Source organism: Mus caroli, unplaced genomic scaffold (genome assembly GCF_978045245.1).
Source record: "Mus caroli unplaced genomic scaffold, Mus_caroli_1 scaffold_5, whole genome shotgun sequence".
NCBI classification, from domain to species: domain Eukaryota; kingdom Metazoa; phylum Chordata; class Mammalia; order Rodentia; family Muridae; genus Mus; species Mus caroli.
The window spans coordinates 130364561-130387181 of NW_028227260.1; the positions used below are offsets into that span (position 1 = coordinate 130364561).

Sequence of the window (22621 nt, forward strand, 5' to 3'; positions counted from 1 at the left end):
ATCCACATAAGAGGCCAAGACAAATGGCCTTGTGTGTCCTGTGGCAGGCCTACTTTAGTGGCTCTGTAAAGAGTTTGCACATACCTGTCAACACTGAATGCTATATACATGGCTACTTGGAGAAACACAGGTCTCTCCAATGACTCTGATTTCCAAATGGATCTGTCCCTGATTCTCAATGGGGCTTTCATTACTTCACACAGGAGCAGGGACACAAGAATTTCCTACATTACAATCTGATCTCTGTTTCCCGTGGCCTAACTACATATACATGTTATTGTCTTTATACTTTTATTATACTTTCAGTCTTCTACTTTCCCTTGGCATCTAAGACATGCATCTCGGAGAGGAGCTAGGACTGCATAATGTATGCCAGGACTACTTGGGAGTCTCTGGTCTTAGCAAGAAGGCATAGCTTAAAATGTGTGGCATGTGTAATATGCTACAAAGATGTGGAGACAGAAGTGCCCAGCAAAGCCTGCATTTTCTTCCCTGGGGTTTCTTCTTGTCATGCCCCAGATAGGAAGAACCAAAGGCCTGGCCCACGACTTCCTGTGTCAGCTTGTCCCTACAGCTCTGCTGTTGGACTTTAGGCTTCGTTTCAGCTCCAAGACATTACTGGTGCCCACACTTCTCCTGCTCTACAGGAAAGGCACTGGGTCCCAGTGTGGAACCCAAAGTATCCTACCTGGCATTGTTTCCCCACTGCTGGGACTCATGGGAATGAAGCTGTAATGGCTCTATACTGTAGCTTTGCCTACAGGATGGCAGAAGAACACCACATATGTCCACAAAGGCCATCCTGGATACTCCTCTCTCACCCTCAAGCCTAAAAAAAAAATTATTATAACCAATATCTAGAGACAAAGGTCCAGGATCGTCGATATCTAGGAGCTTGTTACTGTTTTTCACGAGTAATTCTCTACTGCACCCTGTCCATGCAGACCTGGTATACTTCCCTTGGAGTGACTTGTCCTTCAAAGGGTAAACATAATGGATGTAGGCAAATGGAGGAGAAAACTGGGAAGCATGGACATCGCCTTTGGGATATAATTATCCACTGCCAAGTGTTTCTTTGCTGATGGTACTTAAGACAAGGTTAAACCTACTCCGGTCAGCTGGGCATGATAACATGGACCAGATGTCTCCTGGAAAGGCCCAGTCCAGCCTGCCTCATGTGCTTAACTAGAGCCAGGGCTCAGCATTGTCCTTTGCTTCTGAATCTCCTAGCATAACATTGTCTTATAAAACCTACACAAAATTAATCATACCAAATTTGAAGACCATTAACTATCTAGAAAGGGTAAAAATTCAGTTACAAAGACAGAAAAATGAAATAACCTGCATAACTGAAGGAAAAGGGTCCCACCACCTAGGGCCTTAGATTGGCCTCACATGGAATGGATGACAAAAAAATAACTTTTAAACTACTCAAAGCTAGATGAAAGTTAGCATAGCCATCTTTGGCGTTTTTTCACACACAAAGGGCGGGGGAGAAGCACGCACAAGCTCTAGTATGGAGCTCTACTGCCACCATGAGGACACGGTTTCAGAACTCACAGCGCCACTGTCCTCCTTCCCATAATTCCTAGCAATGGCGGAAGATGGCGGCTGATTACAGACAGCAGGCGCAGCTGTAGGTGCCTAGCAGGGATTCCTTGACTTCTCCTCAGGCCCCAAAAGAACCTGGGACTGCAGTGTTTTCTCATCAAACCTGGAGAGGGAGGCGCCTTGCTGCCCTAGGACACCAGCTCATATCTTACCATGGCCAGCTGAGCGGGGTGGAACCTGCCCCTCTGCTTCCTGTCCCTGGACCTCAGCACAGCTGCGCACTTGGTTCTGGACCTCAGTCACTGGTATCTGCATTAATACTCTGAAAGGTCCTGTGATGCTAGTCTGCCTACAGAAGGAGTGAAATACAGTAAAATGGGGAAATTTCGCCATTCATGACCCCCCCCCCCCCCGATCTTCCCTGTTTCAAAATGGCTGAGGAGAAGCAGGCTGGAGGAGGAGGCATGTGTGCCTGTGCTGGTCTACAAGAAACCTATTCCGCATGATGGCAGTATTGTCCCGCAGCACAGAAGGTGTCCTGACTGCAGCTCTCTGTCCCTGCCTTCACAGTTTGAAAAAACTGTCAATACAGAGGCAGTGTCCACAAATGGTGCTGTTCTAGCCTTCCTTGTCTGAGTCAGAAGTATGCAATGCTGTACTCCTAGAATTTACCTTTTATTTTGCATTTTATATCAATGCCATATCTAAGGAGGCTGGACCAAATTTTGTACAAAATAAGTAATTAAACAGATAAAAAGGAATACAAAAACATAGTCAGACAAACAAAATGGACAGGAAGCTTTGAGGCCCCACCTTCCTCACTCCCCTTCTCCTGGGAAGAAGTCTGTGTGGGCAATGGTCAAATCCTGCATGGCTCCCATATGGATCCAGCAGCACCGGGCCTCCAGTGCTTGCTCCTGATGTCTGAGTGAATTCGGGTCCTGAGCAGCAAATCCCAGGGGCCAGTTCTAGGGAGAAAAAGAACACACTGCCACCTCAGTGCCTCAACAGAAGCAAACCTCGGTGTCAGGTCATTCCCTGTTTACCCAGATCACACTTAGACTTCGCTGGATATCATGCTCTGTGTGAGATCCACACAAGAGGCCCAGACAAAAGGCCTTGTGTGTCCTGTGGCAGGCCCACTTTAGTGGCTCTGTAAAGAGCATGCAGACACCTATCAACACTGAATGCTATATACATGCCTACTTGGAGAAACACAGGTCTCTCCAATGACTGATTTCCAAATGGATCTGTCCCTGATTCTCAATGGGGCTTTCATTACTTCACACAGGAGCAGGGACACAAGAATTTCCTACATTACAGTCTGATTTCCGTTTCCCGTGGCCTAACTACATATACATGTTATTGTATTTATACTTTTATTATACTTTCAGTCTTCTACTTTCCCTTGGCATCTAAGACATGCATCTCGGAGAGGAGCTAGGACTGCATAATGTATGCCAGGACTACTTCAGAATCTCTGGTCTTAGCAAGAAGGCATAGCTTAAAATGTGTAGCATGTGTAATATGCTACAAAGATGTGGAGACAGAAGTGCCCAGCAAGAGCCTGCATTTTCTTCCCTGGGGTTTCTTCTTATCATGCCCCAGATAGGAAGAACCAAAGGCCTGGCTCACGACTTCCTGTGTCATCTTCTCTCTGCAGCTCTGCTGTTGGACTTTAGTTTTCCTTTTCAGCTCCAAGACATTCCTGGTGCCCACACTTCTCCTGATCTACAGGAAAGGCACTGGGTCCCAGTGTGGAACCCAAAGTATCCTACCTGGCATTGTTTCCCCACTGCTGGGACTCATGGGAATGAAGATGTAATGGCTCAGCACTGTAGCTCTGCCCACAGAATGGCAGAAGGACACCACATATGTCCACATAGGCCATCCTGGATACTCCTCTCTCACCCTCAAGCCTAAAAAAAAAAATTATCATAACGAATATCTAGAGCCAAAGGTCCAGGATCATCTATATCTAGGAGTTTGTTACTGTTTTTCACGAGTAATTCTCTACTGCACCCTGTCCATGCAGACCTTGTATACTTTCCTTGGAGTGACTTGTCCTTCAAAGGGTAAACATGATGGATGTAGGCAAATGGAGGAGAAAACTGGAAAGCATGGACATCGCCTTTGGGATATAATTATCGACTGCCAAGTGTTTCTTTGCTGATGGTACTTAAGACAAGGTTAAACCTACTCCTGTCAGCTGGGCATGATAACATGGACCAGATGTCTCCTGGTAAGGCCCAGTCCAGCCTGTCTCATGTGCTTAACTAGAGCCAGGGCTCAGCATTGTCCTTTGCTTAAATCTCCTAGCATAACATTGTCTTGTAAAACCTACACAAAATTAATCATACCAAATTTGAAGACCATTAACTATCTAGAAAGGGTAAAAATTCAGTTACAAAGACAGAAAAAGGAAATAACCTGCATAACTGAAGGAAAAGAGTCCCAGCACCTAGGGCCTTAGATTGGCCTCACAGTTGGGTAAAATTAGCACAGTCATCTTTGGCGGTTTTTTAGACACAAAGGGCGGGGGAGAAGCACTCACAAGCTCTTGTGTAGAGCTCTACTGCCACCATGAGGTTGCGGTTTCAGAAGTCATGGTACCACTGTCCTCCTGCCCATGATTCCTAGCAATGGCAGAAGATGGCGGCCGATTACAGACAGCAGGCGCAGCTGTGGGTGCCTAGCAGGGCTTCCTTGACTTCTCCTCAGGCCCCAAAAGAACCTGGGACTGCAGTGTTTTCTCATCAGAACCTGGAGAGGGAGGCGCCTTGCTGCCCTAGGACAACAGCTCATATCTTACCATGTCCAGCTGAGCGGGGTGGAACCTGCCCCTCTGCTTCCTGTCCCTGGACCTCAGCACAGCTGCGCACTTGGTACTGGACCTCAGTCACCCGGGTCTGCGTTAATACTCTGAAAGGTCCTGTTATGCTAGTCTGCCTACAGAAGGAGTGAAATACAGTAAAACGGGGAAATTTCGCCATTCATGAACCCCCCTGATCTTCCCTGCTTCAAAATGACTGAGGAGAAGCAGGATGGAGGAGGAGGTATGTGTGCCTGCGCTGGTCTACTAGAAACCTGTTCCGCATGATGGCAGTATTGTCCCGCAGCACAAAAGGTGTCCTGACTGCAGCTCTGTCCCAGCCTTCACTAACTGAAAAAAATGTCAATAAAGAGGCAGTGTCCACTAACTGAGCTGTTCTAGCCTTCCTTGTCTGAGTCAGAAGCAAGAAAGAAATGCAGTACTCCTAGAATTTAGCTTCTATTTTGCATTTTATATCAATGCCATATCTAAGGAGGCTGGACCAAATTTTGTACGAAATAAGTAATTAAACAGATAAAAAGGAATATAAAAACATAGCAAGACAAACAGAATGGAAAGGAAGTGTTGAGGCCCCCACCTTCCTCACTCCTCTACTCTTGTGAAGAAGTCTGTGAAGAAGTCAATGGTCAAATCCTGCATGGCTCCCATATGGATCCAGCAGCCCCCAGCCTCCAGTGCTTTCTCCTGATGTCTGAGTGAACTCAGGACCTAAGCAGCCTGGTTCATGTAGTTCAATGCAACTATGGCTTCATAGATACACTTCAAACACACAAACACACACACACACAAAACCTCACTGTCAACTTCAATTCTCTCAACCTCTTATAGTTCCAACAGTGATTAACCCATTCATGTAGCCAGAGTCCACTGGATCTGAACACCTGTTCTCAAATCAGTATTAAACGCATACTTTGTGTCATTCTCTCCTACAAAGGAATTATGCAATACCAGCAATTAAGCCACAGGTTGGTTAAATAAACAAAATATCTCACAGGCCTGCTATGGTTGCCCACATCGATAACCACCCCAAGAAGGAAGTTCACTGCAAATTTTCAGGCCAACTAGAGATCCTAGCTCAGACAAAAGCATCTCACTCGATATATAGTTCTAAAGTAATTTTAGAGCGTTTTTTTAAACATTGCTTTTATAACATCAAGGTGATAAGCAAAATTGACAACATTCCTGTAATCTCATTTTCCTCGTCTTTGTGAAATATAAACTGATCTAATCCAAACTATAATGTACCTATCCCATCGAATTTTAGTATAAAATATATATGCATACATGTATATGTGAAATGATGTGCACATACATACTCAACAAAATTATCACTTGCTTTGAAACAAATTTTGGCACTACTTTACAGCCAGCATACTGTCTTTCGGAGTGCTATGAAAGCATCATTCTTAACTTAGTAATGAGATATCATACAAGATACAGCACCAGCCGGGTAGTGGTTTCACACACGTTTAATCCCAGCACTTGGGAGGCAGAGGCAGGTGGATTTCTGAGATCAAGGCCAGCCTGGTCTACAGAGTGAGTTCTAGGACAGCCAGGGCTCCACAGAGAAACTCCATCTCAACTTACTCTACCAAAGATTAGGAAACAATGCCTCCCATGCACCACTCCCCCCATAAACATCACAGTAAGTGATGGAACATAACTCATGACATTGGAATGTACTGAATTCTCATGGGAGAAAATGACAGAACTCAGAGTGACTTCTGATAGACACTGTTAAGTGCTCAGTAGAGCAGTATAGAAAGTGACTGAGGTGTGGGAGTGCCTGCTGCAATCCTCCTTCTCTGGTGCCTCAGGCCAATGCAAAAGCACAAAGCACTTCCTCCTGCCTAGGAGAGTAAGCTGTCTATAGACTACTTGGGCGAGGCAAGATAGAACTAACTTCTAATCTCAGACAGAGCCTAGACAGGCCAGGAGCAGGAGACTTGGGTGTTGGTCTCACAATGTAAAACCTTGCCTAAAGGGAAAAAAGGAAAGCAGGATGTCCAAAGAGGGAAAGATTTAATTCCACTTACTCTGGAGGCTCTGGATCTTACTTTTCAGAGCAGCCGGATCAACAGAGTAAATTCCTGGGCAAGCGAAGCAACACTGGGAGGCCCTCCTTCAAAAGGAAAATGCCCTTCATGGATGTCTCTGTGGTAGAGGACTCACTTCCCCACCTCAGGGAAGGCCCCAAGGCCTGAGGCGCCAAGTTCAATCTGCAGTTCAAATATGTATGTAAAATCATATGGTTATATAAATACAGGAATTATATAATCATATAGTTATATATGTATATAGAATATAAGTGTTATATGTTATCTATATAAAATTATATAACTACAAATATAATATATAAGTAATATATACATATATGCATATATACACACTTGATCTAAAGTTATAGCAAATGAGCCTGCCTAGTATACTCATGGATCTGGGTTCAACACAAAGAACTAAAGGGGAACTTAACTTGTGCACTGACTTTACGAAATGTCTTCCCTTTTCTGCCTTTGTCCACATCATTTACAGCATTAAAAAGGCAACGGCCAATGTATTGGACAGGTACCACTCTGGGAAAGAAATCACACTTTAGTGAACAAAAATCCAGTGACAATTTACCTAGGGAAACCACAAAAGTCTGGATGGAGCAGGTGGTTTTAGCCCTTAAGCTGGTTTGCAAAAGAAAGTAAATTTAAAATGGCTGCTGTTAACCAGCTCCACTGATTTTCACAAAATGGAGGGCAGTCTTTCTCAGCACTTTTTCCTGTCAGAGAACAGTTTGGTTTTTTTTCAAACACAGAAGGGCGGGAGAAGAGGATGCAAAGATGGCGGTTCTGTGGTATCTGGAGGCCTACTGCCACCACGCGGCCAGAGTTTTGAAGAAAGCAGCACATGTCCCAGCAGCTTCCCTCCCATGATTCTTAGCAGCAAGCAAAGATGAGGCTCAAGGGGTTGGAAAAGACCTGGCTTCTGCTCTTAGCTAGACTTCCTTAGGCATAAGCATTATTACTAGGGCCCGGGTTATGCTCTGAACCCTAAAACTTCCGTTGTGTAGATCCTGGAGCTGGAGAGGCCTTGTGGACAGGGATCTGCAGCTTCCAGGGCACACAGACTCAGGAAGTGATGAAGTAATTACCTCTGTTCTGAGACTTGCAGGACTTTGGAGATAAATCCAGGTTTTGTGGGATATTTTCCTCTGAGTCTCGTCCTGTGGACCAAGAATTGGCTTTCCTGCAGTAATACTAGGCTTTGGAGTTCTTTTAGTTTCTTTCAGAGTATCGTGGACAGGACAGTAAAGGGAAGCTTACAAGCATGAGTTATGTATTTGATCTGTGAATGAATGTCTTGAACAGCCAGCCAAAGGTGTAGGGAGTGCTCACCATGACAGTGCTGTCTGAGCCAGAGCACCAAAGAAAGCCGACCCTTTCAGTGGTGCTCACAGTTCAGAGGAAACTGGGAGTAGTGACGATCCTGCCCCTTCACTTCCTGTGCCAGTGTCTTCTGACAGCTGTTGGTCCACAGAGAGAATAGAATACATCAGGGTCCAGAGCCATCTGCAGAAAAAAAAGCAACCCAAGCCTGAGTGCAAGCCTCTGAGGACCTCCCCAGAAGCAGGATTAGCTGCTAGAACAGTTGAGCTCATGGGAATGACGTCTTCATGACCCTATTGCAGACCTGACCAGTCTAGAACTCACCAAAATATGCCAGCTTCAGCTTCTCAAGGGCCTAGATTAATACAGCTATTAGCACCACTGAAACAATCGGCTTGTCTTTTTCAAAATGAAGCTACTTCCGCAAGATGGCAGTAACGCTCCAGGTATGCATACAAACGCCCTACTCCTTCCCCACCTTTCCAAGCTAAGAAAAAAAAAAAAAAAAGAAAACGAAAATGCTAACCAGAAGCAAGAGCATCAGGAAACATGGCAGCTGCTTTATATTTGCCCTGCTTAACAAGCCACACAGTAAACTTGTTATTTCTGTCTGAAGCCAAACTGGGGACTATGGTAATCGCCACCATTCTCAGCACAGCCCTTGATTTCTTAGTGCTATACTACTGCTCTTTGCTTTGTTTCGTATATTTGGCAACCCAAATTATTGTTTGCTGCTTTGTAAGCAAATCTTCAGAAGCCTGGCCTAAGGGAAATAAAGAAATTCAGAAAAATCAATGACAGAGGTAGGCATCTCTAAGCAACCTCACTTGACTTATTACTATTGTTGATAAAAGTTCGAGGCCAGCCTAGTCTACAAAGCAAGTTCCAGGACAGCCAGGACTACACAGAGAAACCCTGTCTCGAAAAACCAAAAAAAAAAAAAAAAAAACTCTCAACAGGGGAGAAATAAGGCAGGCTCAGTCCTGAAGACAGCAAAGGCTAACAGGAACTTACAGCCAAGGAGTTATAAGTGGGGAAAATGAGTGTATGGGAAATGTTTTGCCAATGGGGCAGTATCAACAGGCTTCTTACAGCCAACTGACTAGCTCTACCGTCCAAAGATGAGTCTCAATTATTTAAATTAATTAATTATTAATTAGTGGCTCAGACGCACTGGGGTATAAATGATTGAATAAATGAATAAACTGGGGGGGGGGGGAGAGGAGGAGAAACCCACAAAAGCTTATTTCTTTTAAGATAAAGTCTAGCCAAGGAGACTGCCACCATTGGAGGCTATAGATAGTCCTTCTCTATTTACTGGGCTAGAGTAAATGAAATGGAAGGTAGCTATTTGCTCTGGATTCCTAGAAGATGTGCTCAGATATCTTTCTTTGGAGCCATGTCAGTATCTCATTTTGAGCAGTAAATTTCTCAAACATATATACATCACAAACCGAAGCTGCTCAGACTTCGTGTCACTGACTCATCTCTTAACACAAGTCATATATACTGAAGTGAATAACGGTCTTTAACTGGCTCGTCATATCTGCATTAGGAAAAAAAAATCAAGATCTATTTCAGATTTTTGGTGGTGCTTCTGGTTGGCTCTAAAACTTAAGTCTCCATCTGTCACGACTGAAAACAAGATATAATATTGAGAGAGAAAAGTATCGCTTATTTTCTCTCATATGTAATCTAAAGGGGATACAAGGGGCTACAAAGGTAGATGAGGGTTTACTACAGAAAAGAAATGTTCCTTCACTCAAGTTATTTTGGAAAAATTTTTAAGTTTTTTTTTTCTCTTGTACTTTAGTCTGACCGGATTTTTTTTTTTCTTATAGGGATTTGCATTCTTTTGCATTCATTATATAAAGAAGATATCTAATGGTTTCCTTGAAAGCCTTGACTCGGTGAAGGACTGTCTCAAAACAATTAATTCAACAGAGAGTTAGTGGTGGCGGGGAAGACTTTCAGTTTCAGTTTCTTAAGCTGTAATGTTGCTTCAGTAAAAGGTGAACCAATCAGAGGGTGAGAGGCAGCTAGCTGACTCTGGGCTCAAGGCTTGCACAGCCAAAGTCCCGCCTCCCAGTTTCCGGAAAGTGGCGAGCAGCTCCTGCCTTCAACACTGGATGAAATGTTTTCCCGTCAGCATCAAACTTCAGCTCAGAACGCCTAGACTTACTTAGAAGGGAAACGGTGGACCATTTTGATGTCAGGGCTGGGTAGTCTTCTTTACGGAATGGAGTTGGAAAAACCGGAAGTGCTCTCGAGAATTCGCTAATAACTGCGCTCTGGGATTTGAACCTACATCCTCACGATGGCAGTAGTGCTCCAGCTAGATAAACAGTTCAGGCTGCACGCCTTTCTTCTACCGCCCATCGCACTTGCAAAAAAAAAAAAAAAAAAAAAAAAAAAAAAGGTACCAGCAAGCACAACTAACAGGATCATTTAAAAACAAAACTTCTTGTCTGTTTTTCTAAACCTAAAACCAAACAGTGGCAGAAAATCATTGTGCTCATCAAGCATTAAAAAAAAAAAAAAAAATTGAAAAAAAATTTTTTAAAAAGATTAAAATATTCTAAATTTTAGATTGGGTACTCCTTTGATCCCAGGAGGCAGAGGAAGGCTGGTCTTTGTGAGTTCCAGGCCAGCCTAGTCTACAGAGTGAGTCCCAGTCCAGGCAGAGCTCTGTTGAGAGACCCTAACAGTCTCATCTGATGCAGGAGACCAGGCTTAACCTAAGATTTTCTATGGGAGAAACAAGCAAAACAATACAATAAAGGCTCAGGGCTAGCCCTTGCCCTCCGAGCTATGCTCTTGTTCACTGAGCTCCACACACCCCTAGTACGCTCCCAAGTCATCAAGTTGTTAGCTCCAAGACAAATAAAGGATCTAAGCCTAAGAAAAATTAAAATTGAAAAAGGAGAAGGATGAGGAGGGAGGGAGGGAGGGAGGGAGGGAGGGAGGGAGGGAGGGAGGGAGGGAGGGAGGAAAAGGGAATAAAAGAAAACAGAAGAGGAAAGGAAAGAAAAGGGACAGGAAGGAAGGGGACAGGAAGGGCGGAGAGGGGAGGGGAGGAAGGGAAGATGTGGTAACTTGAGCTTAGGAGTACCTCTCTAGGCTGAATTGTTGGCAGCCTTTTGGCCAAGACCTTAAGATGCCAAAAGAGTTCTCATCATTTTAGGCAATACATGGTAGGATTCCTATATGTGTGTGTGTGTTCTATGCCAGTCAGATTACTCAACTGTTTTTTTAGGCTTTTATGAACAAATAAAGCTACCAGAAGGAAGACAGAAGCTGACCCTGTGCTAAAGACTTACAAAGCCAAGAGACTGAACTTTGTTTATTTATTTTTATCTTCTTGAGACAAGGTTTCTTACTGTTACCAGCCCTGGCTGTCCTGGACTCAATTTGTAGACCAGGCTGGCCTTTAACTCACAGAAATCTTCCTGTTTCTCTCTCCCAAGTGCTGGGATTAAAGGCATGAGCACCATGCTCACAGAGTCAACTTTAGGCTCACTAGACTAAACTTTAAGGTTATACAGGTATTGCAAGCCAAGGCCGAACTACCTCGTGCTATTTTCAATCCCTCTCAAAGCCATCCACTGCCATCTGGTGTCTGTGACATCTTTGTGACTATCAACACCTTAAAATATATTCTTAGCAGACCACTAGCTTTCACCAATCTAAAGGGTATCTATTTTGAAACCTACATCAGAATTCTTCCCTTGGTTATAACTCACATACCTGTGACCTCTCCCAATACATTTGGCAAATACTTTATGAGTTTGTTTAATAATAAAATATCAGGTAAGTATTTCAACTATGGAACATAGAGTACTTGTGTTCCTGGGTCATGGTCACATTTTGCCTCCAGAAGAAATGACCGGGCTGGTGAGATGGCTCAGTGGGTAAGAGCACCCGACTGCTCTTCCAAAGGTCCTGAGTTCAAGTCCCAGCAACCACATGGTGGCTCACAACCATCCGTAATGAGATCTGATGCCCTCTTCTGGACTGTCTGAAGACAGCTACAGTGTATTTACATATAATAAAAATAAAAGAAATTAAAAAAAAAAGAAATGACCATCATCTCTTATCCCCTTTGAAGTGAGACCTGTGTTTCTGCATGGACAGTTTGCCATGTCATTAAATAGACTTCAAATGCTTTCTATGATCTGACATTGTTCAGTGTTTTGGGGCAATCATCTGTATTGTAGAGAAAAGTATAAAAACTATTTTCTCATTAGGCTCCACCACACAGTACAAGTCAAAGATTCCAAAAGCAACCATGCAGTAGACCAACTCCTCCCACAGTCTTTCAGATCACTGATAAACTTTCAGAGTATTTCCTTTAGGCCCTTTCAACAGTGTCCAAAATCTACTTTCATATATAATGATAAATTTGTATTAAAATGATATGTTTTTACATTATGGTTCTCACAGAAATGTCCAGGCTTTGTTTGAGCCAGGTGTGGTGAGTAAGCTTGGTCATCCTACTGCTTGGGAGGCTGAGGCAAGACGAATAGCACAAGCCTGAGGCCAGCCAAGGCCACAGGTGTTACCAGGCAAAGCTAAGCTAATGTGTGACCTTGCATGAAAAATAAAAAAATTAAAAAGGAGGAAAAATAAAGAAATCAAACAACAAATAGATTTCACTCCTCATTCCCAAGCAGTCTGACAAAATTACATATTCATTTTTCAAGTTCTCATTTTTAGTAAGTGAATTACTATAAATGATGCTTATTTTGTTTGATATACTTACATATACTGCTACATGTTATGGACATATGTCTATAAGCACATAGTCCTGCCACCTTAATGGTGATTTGACTCATCAAAGCTGAGTACAGCTTTCTCTACAGCCTTCTATACCAACTATACACTCAGAATACTTCCATATTAATTTATTTTCCCTAAATGGAAAACATTTTATATTTATTCTTAGAAGTAGATCCTCTTCTAACTCACTTATATATGCATGTGTGTGTGTGTGTGCGTGTATATGTATGCATGTGCACTGTTGCTGGCAATTTGTTTTCATTTTGAGAATTATAAAGCCAAAAAAAATGGTAGGCACTTTAATCAAAATTAGAAGGTCATGATACATTCTCTTACTTTCCCCATTCTCTTATTATAGTCTGAGCTCCTACAAGCATGAGGTCCTATTCTTTGGAATATGTAATTTCCCCCCTTTAGACAAGGTCTCACTATGTAGCCCAGGGTTGCCTTGAACTCAGAGATCCATCTACCTGCCTCTGACTCTTAAGTGCTGGAATTCAATTCAAAGCCACCACACCTAGCCCTGGAATATGTAATAGTTTTAATGTTTCCTCTTTAACTTCTGTGGGTTTGGAAGTAACAATTCTTAAAATTGCAGACTAGTCAGGGATTAAAAAATACAGAACTCACCATCACCACAAATTCAAGCAGACAAGGGGTTTTATAAAGTGGTTGTCTTCAGTTCTCCCATTTTCTATCACCAACTGGAAAAACAAATATATTAAATCACAAGTGGCCAACGGATCCCATTTCTTGTGTGATTTTTTTTTCTACACATATTTATTCTGAGTTTATTCTCAATTCCTAGAGAATCTCTAGACTATACAACTTATCTAATACAAGTGGACTCAATTCACTCCAAATTAAATTTCCCTGAAAGAGTGTACTAAGAGGTCTGCCTGTTTAGGTTCATCACTGCGGATGGACCACAGGATCCTGTACATATACGTAAGACGTCTACCACTGAGCTGTACCCCTAGCTCCGGCATATTGTAAAAGCAATGGACAACTCTTTAAAAGGACTGGTGTTATTTAATTAAATCGATTTAGTCTCATTATTAAACAACCTGCATTCTTTTGTGTAAGAGAAAGGGTCTCGGCCTAGACTGTCTTCAAACCTGCTATGTAGCTTAATGCTGGCCCTGAACTCCTGATATGCTGAAATTGTGGTATGCTTGCATAATCCTAAAAAAAAATACCATACATTTTCATTTTTTTCTTTTCTTATTACACTATAAATGGTTTGGTGCCATTAGTCCATCACTCAACAAACAGGAATAAACTATTCACAGGAAACATGACTTTTTGGTATGTGTGTGTATGGGGGGGTGTAAATAAAACATTTTTATTTACTTTAATTATAATATGTTTTGCTTGCATGTTCCCCACATGTGTACCTTGTCTTCGTGGTGGTTAGAAGAAGGCATCAGATTCCCTGGAACTGAAATTACAGGAGGCGGTGAGTCACAATGTCAGTGCTAGGAATCAAGCCCAGGTCCTCTGCAAGAACAGCCAGTAAGTACTATTAACTGCTGAGCCATCTCTCCAGGCCCCTCCTAGTATTACCTTGTAGCTGAACAAATACAAAGACTAGCAAGCATATTGTCAAACAACAAACAAGCATGCAAGCAAACAAACAAAAACAGCAACTGAAACAAATACTCTTAGATGCTGTATAGCTAGCTCATCTGTGATCAATTGCATTCTGCTGCTGTACATTGACAACATATAGCACATGTTTATATACAGGCTGACGGGATTTGTTGGTATTGACTCTGACTTGTATAATATATAAGGAATATATCCTTGCCTCTTCAGTTGCTTCTATCACCTGTATTCTCAGGTCTCATATCATTGTTGGTAAAAGAATTCAGGTCCCCTGGAAGAACAAGTGCTCTTAACCACTGAGCTGTCTACTCAGCCTTGAAGCTTTGATTTATTCTTATGTTTAGAATTAAAATGTTGAAAAAACCCGGTACCATTTAAAAACATAACTGGAAAATAGCCACGTCTTTTTCTATTAAAAAAAAACATATTTCTATGCAAAATTTAAAGACATCACTTTTTATTGGCAATGTATTAACTGCAAAAAGGCAAGTTTCACAATTGTATTTCTTTTCTTTTGTGGGGAGGGGACCAACGTTTGAGACTCATGATGTAGCCCATATTGTCCTCAAGTTGATGGCCATCCTTTTGCCAGCAAGCATGAGCCGTCACACCTGCTAGTTAGGGCATTTTCATATAGCTGTTTATGATATTTTGATAACAAACATCTTTTCTGTTACCTTGTACCTTCTTACATACTGTCTTTCCCTCTTCCATATCCCCATATTCCCAGTAGCCCCCAAAAGCCTTCCTCTTAAAAGATCTCACTCTTAATTTTTATGCATGTGGAATGCCATCATTAATTTCTATGTGTAATGACATATGATGCCTCCAGTTCCAGAGGATCTGATGCCCTCCTCTGGCCTCTGTGGGCACCATTCATGTGTGGGGCACACAGACATGTATGCCGACCAAATGCCCATTCACAGAAAATTAGTAAGTGAGAATAATAATGCTAATAACAGATTTTGAACAACTTGAAGGCAAATAAACAACTGGCAGTTACACAATTAGTCCTTTTGGACCTAGTCACTATTTTGCTCACCATGTTTCTGTGAACAACATATTTAAACATGTATATAATAAGTAAGTAGAGAAAGTCTCATATTCCTGCCAGGAGCTTGTGTCCACTGTGGCTGATTGGGCAGTAAGTCGGCAGGGGACAAAATTTGGTTTCACGACTGTAAAGGTTGCTTAGTATTAATAATATTCACTCTCTTTGATTCTTAGTTATACTAGAGCCAGAAGCCAATGGCGTCAGGTGAATTTAATCACCTTTTGCTTAACACCTAGGGGTAGGGGAGGTTAGGTAAAGGATTAATGCTCATACTCTTTTTTTCTGGCCAGGCATCCACATCACTAGCCTGGCTAGTTAAGTTTTTGCGAACCAGAGAGGAAGGAAAGGAAAAAAATTAAGATTCTTTACACAGGAAACGTTGCACCGACACATTTTCATTCATACACCCACCCTCTGGTCAGGCCTGAGCACCTCTCTCAATTAACTCCACAAGAATTTGTGCATGCTTACATACACTCACATATACCTACATACATACATATAAACAAACAGACATACACATTTGGATGGATGCATGGATGGATGGATGAGGCAGAGCTCCCCAAGCCACCACAGCACAGCACAGCACAGCACAGCACCTTTATTTCTTTTCTCTGGCCTTTTAGTAGACAAACGTTCTTAGAAAATTACCTCATAGGTAAAAGACTCCACAAATGGAAGTTACACAAGGCTGTTGATATGAAGTTCAAAGCAGTGTTCCATTCTCTATACTCATTGTGTCCAAAGCAACAGTTTCTCATGGCCTTGTCTTATAATAGTGCACACCTGTGGCTTCATCCTGGGCCCTGAATGTTTTACCTTGAACACAAACTTGTCAAGCCTGTATCTCTTTTTGGAGTAATCATGAAAGCTCACTGTATTTCTTATTATGTAACTTTTACTTACTATTCTTAAGATTAGGCGCATTCTATTCTTGATTTTAACTTTATTACATCTTCCTAGCAAACAACTAGAACTGTCTCTTAAAACTTTCTTCCTAAGACTATTTGAATCAAATAAGGTACTCTATAAAATCACTAATTCATCTAAATAGCATGAATTCATGAAAGTTCATCTTTATGTTGATCTGCAAGAAATCTGCAATAGGGTAAGCTAATGTCTAAGTATTATATAATATTAATAATGATAGGAAAGGCATATCAGCTGCAAGAAGCAGTCCTGAGATGAAGTCTCTTTGGGACCTTGCCTCATAGAGTTCACTCATCTTCATCCATGCAAAACTGTGGGTCACCTCCAGGAAGGCCACCTTCTAACCTGTCCTAGATGGCTCCTGACCTATTCTCTAACCAAAATAGCTTCATCTGAAAGAAACAAAAATCTGTTTTTTCATTCCTAAAACAAAGGCATCTATCTCTCCCCTAAAGAGGACTTGGAAATGGCTTTCAATGTTCTAAAAGTTGAAGGCTATTTTGCATAGAGGAAATGCCCCCCTTTCCCTACCCCACTAGGACTCTTACAAAAGGAATTCACCCTTCCTCTTTGTGCCTACCTTTCCTGTAGAGCTTGACTGTGTGACCAATTTCACAAGGCAGTCTTTGGACAAAGAGATGTCTATGAGAAAGGTTAACTGTCGTAACCATTGACATTGGAAGCGGTGAATCAATGAACAGCACTGTTTTTCTGGCTAGAGTTTGTACACTTCTGTAAATCTCCACACAAACTGAGTTGTAGCAGTGACTTTGCTTTCATGTTCTTGCTCATTTAAAGCATGGGGGGCATTATGGAAGTACTTAGGGGACTATAGCTTAACTTCAGTGAATTTAAGACTCTCCACTAAGGAAAAGACAGAGGTCCACTATGCCTTCACTGAATTGTTTCTTTCCTCTGACCCTTTCATTCTCAGATACCATTTGAACTGACACAAATAGTTTGAAGACTATCTGTTAGCCATCACTGCAATCTGTCATTTTTGAATTCCCGGGACCCAGGAAGGTACTACTGCTTTAGGTTTCCACTCACCTTCTGGCTAGATGTAATCTCTTAATGTATGTGACTACAAAATTCTTGTACCTTAAGATGTTTAGGGCTTTGTGCTACCTTATCTGTGGCCCACAATTCTAACTTGAAGAACAACGCACCATCTTCACACATGTAACCCCCTTAGTCTAGCACAAGGGAAAACATGCCTTCAGTGTACACAGCTTAACCTAGCTGGTGTAGCATTTCTCACCACCTGCTTACCTACAGTCAGCTGAAGAAGGCATGGGTTACTGTCACATACTACTCAAGACCTTGGAAACAAGCTGTTTCAAATGTCTCCATTCATTCCATGGCTTACCTTAAGAGCATCCTCAAGGACAGCCTGGCCCATCGCCAATTTAACCCGTAACTTCTTTGTCCTCATAGACAGGGATGAAGACTTAGCAGGAGAGGTGAAGCATACCTGGGTAAAGGAGTTCAAGTAGTGAGCAAGCATTACGACAATACAGCAGACTAGCGTTCCTTCCTCTCTTGTGAGTGCTCAGCTACCAACACCACCATTACGAGAGGGAAATGTTCATGTACAGTGACTATGAAATAATCAATATTTCTTACTATGCTGACACCAAGAGTCCTAGGATTCCTGGTGTGCTTAAAATTCTCTTAAGAGGATATCCTAGAAGGCCTATAGGGAATCTCCATTTGAAAACTAAGAAGCAGGCAGTTGAATAACACCTGCTAAGTAACATGAATCAAGGGTTGGGTCCCAAGTAACATAAGTTTCACTTTTATTACTAGAATGACTTCCAGTTTAAACAGGCAAAGTCTCACCTCATGAAAACTGAGGTAAGAACATGTCCTTCTAGAGCAGTGGTTCTCAGCCAGTATGTCGAGAACCCCTTGGGTGAGGGGGTCAAACAATCCTTTCACAGGGGTCACCTAAGACCATCAGAAAGCAGATAGTTACATTACAACTCATAACAGTAGTAGGATTAGAGTTATGAAGTAGAAATGAAGATGTTATTATGTTGGGGGCCAGCACAGCATGAGAACTATATTAAAGGTTCACAGCATTAGGAAGGTTGAAAACTACACTAGTCTAGAGCAGGCCTTCCACTAGACCGTGGGGGAAAACCTTCACTGCCACTGTAGCTGTTATCTCTTAGGCCTGGAAAAGGTTATCTCTTCTCTTTAGGCTCTCCTCGATCTTGGCAATGGAGCATCAATTCTGAGTGTCTTCTGAGACTCCAAATTCCCTGGTGAGAAAATGGAGGATTCCCTGGGAATCTGATCCTGAGACCTAAGTCACCTGATATGGTGCCTAAATTGGCATTTCCCCGGAGCTAAATTCCAGAGTCCTCTTTGTTTTCTTAGGCGGAGATGGCCCACAGAAGCAAATGACTAGGGTAAGAGTAGGGACTCTTGGCTGAATGAAGGGCAGGTTTGTTCAGCTCCTGCACCTTGGTCAAGAAGCAGAGCCAGAAAACAAATGCCCAACTCCTCCCCACAAAGCTCCTCGAGTGCTTTGTTTTTGCCTGATTTCACTGACTCTGAGCTACAGGACCTGCAATAACTGGCCTATCTAGCAGCTGTCCTCAGTCACAAAACCACCCTGTCAATTCCTCTTTAGTTTCTTTCCTTGGATCCCATCTTTGTCTCAAGCTCCTTCTTTGAAGTTGAAGGTGGTCTGTTTCAGTGCCTAGGCCCACTTAACCAAAGAGCCAACCTCTCTTAACTGTTAGACACACTCTCACCACAGGGTACTGGAAAACACCTCCCTCTGGGTGATAGTATTATTCTGGGAAACCTGATTAATCAGCCCCTTCTACTTCCTACTCTTTGGCTGAAAGAGAAAAAAAAAAAAAAAACTTGTGAGAAAGATTGCAGAAAGAAAGGTACCACCCCGTTTGTTCTGGTGGGGGACATCATACAGGCATGTAGCACCCAGTTTATTTAGCTATGAATGGTCTTCAAGAATTCCATCTGTACTCTATCAAGGCGTAACAAACCTGCCCTCCATTCAGCCAAGATTTCCCTACTCTTACCCTAATCATTTACTTTGGTGAGCAGTCCCTCTTAAACAAAGAGGACTCTGGAATTTAGCTCCCAGGGAAATGCAAATTTAGGCTCCTTATCAGGTGACTTAGGTCTCAGGATCAGATTCCTAGGGAATCCTCCATTTTCTCACCGAGGTATTTGGCCTTCTGTGTTCAGTAGGAGGCAACGTGGCTGGGACTCTAAATGGAGGACCCAGGAAACGCCACATCCCAACTCCGTATTATTAAGTCTCTCCTAGAATGACTCTTAAAATTCCAGTCAAAAGGGACTTGAATTTGTCTCATAGGTTCATTTGACAGAGCACAACCACATTTCCTTCACACATGAATCATTAACGAGTGCTTCCTATGTTTTTATTATAGTAAGTCTTACAGTGTTCTTCCCTAAAATACAGTGCTTGCAAAGGATTTAGAAAGCCGCCCTATCTTGATCAGAAACAAAAGCAATGTCATAAAGTCTTGGATCAAGCACTGATAATTCTTTGCAAATTTATTCCAATTTTCTTTTGAGTGTACACATATAGTTTCATACTTATGGCCAGTAAATTGCAACAAATCAATAATAAAATCAGATTTACACACACACACACCATTTTAAATTCCAAGCCTGTACTTCTGATTTCTGGGTAGATTAAAATATCCTGAAATATTTCAAAGGACTGGATTTTAGATAAATAAGAAATTTCCAAAGTTTCTACATTGACCCTGTTCATTAAAGAACATTAGCTTCTCCCTTAATATTTAAAACTCTATACAGCAATACAGCAGTATCTATAATATTATCATTCAAGGAATTTATTATCAAGGCCTTCCTTACCGAAATTGCCACATAATAACGAAACAGGTACACACAATAAAGCTTAAGAAACTTAGGAACTCAGCCAGGTGGTGGGGGTGCATGCCTTTGATCCCAGAGGCAAGGGAATCTCTGAGTTTGAGGCCAGCCTGATCTACAGAGCTAGTTCCAGGACAGCTAGAGGGATACACAGAGAAACCCTGTCTTAAGGGGGGGGGGTGGACTTAGGAACTCTAGCTGTACACTTTGCATATTTGCTACTAATTTCCATCTCGAAAAATGTCTTTAAAAATTGTAAGACAGGCAGGAGAGAAAGATGGCTCAGTAGTTAAAAGCACGACTGCTCTTCCAGAGGTCCTGAGTTCAATTCCCAGCAACCACATGGTGACTCACAACCATCTGTAATGGAATCCAAGTCCTCTTCTGGTGTGTCTGAAGACAGCCACAGTGTACTTACATAAGACAAACAAATCTTTGAAAAATAACCTGTACAACATACAGAATTTAATAACTGAAGTTTGCCATTAGCATTTCTCTTGAAAACTGTCAGCACAGTAAATTTCAAACATGTAACTTGTGGTACTTGATTGTGCTTATCGTTTCAGGAAAAATAAATGTGTTGTATGCACCAAATACACCCGATTTTTCATGTGTTAAGAATATTTCTTTTTTTTTAAATATTTATTCATTTATTTATTTATTATATGTAGGTAAGTACACTGTAGCTGTCTTCAGACACTCCAGAAGAGGGCATCAGATATCATTACGGATGGTTGTGAGCCACCATGTGGTTGCTGGGATTTGAACTCGGGACCTTTGGAAGAGCAGTCGGCGCTCTTAACCGCTGAGCCATCTCATCAGCCCCATATTTCTTTTTTTAAGCATATTTCAATAAAGGAAGAAAAAAAGCTGTAAGTAATCACCGTACTTGCTCAAGTTTTGATCTCTAAGGCAGTTTTTAAAAAAAAAGAATAGGTATTTCCAAAATTCAGTCACACAGATGGATATTCAAATTAAAGGGACCAGCAGGTGCAGTCACACCCTTTGTACTGCAGTGATGTTTGTATAAAAATATAAATACAATATAGCTATGAATTCACAACCTTGGCTGAGATGTTCACGTTGAATAGTACAGTCAAGCCGGCTTTAATACTGACCAGGATTCAGAGTATAAACCTTTAGCACTGTCTACAAGGGAAGGATCGTATATAAGCATGCACTCAGCTTGCTTCTTCTTAAATATAGCCCGATGCACGCAGGGTATGGCAATGCAAGAAAGTGCTCGGCACCAACAGACAGACCATTTGCTCCCTGGCAATCACTGCAGATTTCTAAGTGCTTGGCATTATTATTATATTTGCATTCAGAAGCCCTTTCTATCCCAAGAAATTGTAAAAGTTTTCCCACTTCTGGCAAAGTATTCCAATTTTGAGAAATTACAAAGTAAAAACAAACTAATCAGAGAAGCAAGATAAACCAAACCAAAACCGCCCTTGCCACACGTTCTCCTAACTTCACTTTGCATGTGTAATATATAGGGTTTTTTTTTAAGGGGCAAATTCCCTTGTACTTTGGGCATGAAATCATTAGTTTTCCTCAATGTGGCTTTAACACTTTTAAAATATAGTAAATGTTTAGAATTACTGCTTTAAAAATTCTGCCCGTTTTTCAATCTTCTAGAAACAACCATGTCTTCTCCGGTTTACTACCTACCTTACAACAGCCGTGGCTGATGGCGTTTTGCCGGCTTCATCTTCAGTCCTCCAGTCCTGGTTTTGATCTGTTTGGCGTGGTAGGCATCCTAGAAGCCCCCCGAATTTTCTTGGCTCTACTGTCCTCGGTTTTTTTTTTCCCCCATTCCTCTCCAAGTCTCTAAAACAACGAGGACGCACCTGAGACTTTTTACAAGCACATGAAGTTCTGTTCCCAGGCCTGACTTTGCTACATAAAAGGACCCTAGAGCTCCGGACCCTAGAGCTCCCAGACCCCGCGCGTGGCCTCTTAGGCCCCGAGGGGGAAGAGAAGGAAGACCTTCGGCAGAAGCCAGGGCGTGTCTGCAGGTGGTCCCCTTAGTCCCGCCCACTGTCCCGAGACCCTCGGCCGCTTCCCAGGAGCACCTCTGCTTGGCCTTCTCCCATAGGCCAGGTCCCCTCACGTGGGCCCTGGAGGGAGGCCCTGGGAACAGAAGCCCGGATCACTCGCGCCACCCGGACTCCAGGAACAGGAATTTCCCAGAGACGCCCTCACGGTGGCGCTTAGAACTGTAACAGGGCTGATCTCTTCCTCTGGCTTCTCTCTGCCCACCTAGTTTTTGTTTGTTTGCTTGTTTGGGGGGCGCTGGGAGGGGAGCAAGTGACCAAAACACAGACACCAGAAACTAAGGCTACTTTGGCCTTGTTGGAGAAAAACTTGCTTGCACCATGATTTCCCTTTTTGTTTTCATCTAAAATCAGAGGTCTACCTAATTCAAGAAATCAGTTTCAACCCGGCCTGTCTTCATAATTCTTTCCCCCTCCCCCCACTTTGCACACTATTTACTCATGGAAGCATATTGTCTTAGAGTATCGCGGGGAGGGGGGAACCCAAGGACTCAGTAGTCTAGGAGGAAGAAAAAAAAATGTTTCCAGC

General features: G+C 42.3%; 1 protein-coding gene across 14 annotated transcripts in view; it reads right to left on the reverse strand.

The window, feature by feature from the left end:
- Positions 1-22087, reverse strand: part of LOC115030086 (uncharacterized) — a 101158-nt gene extending 79071 nt beyond the window's left edge. For 7 of the 14 annotated variants that reach the window (XM_085838211.1, XM_085838214.1, XM_085838208.1 and 4 more), the window contains exons 1-9: positions 21707-22087; positions 17972-18079; positions 17499-17603; positions 13935-14037; positions 13168-13241; positions 7768-7941; positions 6421-6603; positions 3330-3470; positions 2365-2519 (exon numbers count right to left, since the gene is read on the reverse strand). The gene's annotated coding sequence lies outside the window, so the exon portion shown is untranslated. The other 7 variants (XM_085838209.1, XM_085838210.1, XM_085838213.1 and 4 more) reach the window with 7 other exon arrangements.
- Positions 22088-22621: the final 534 nt, after the last annotated feature.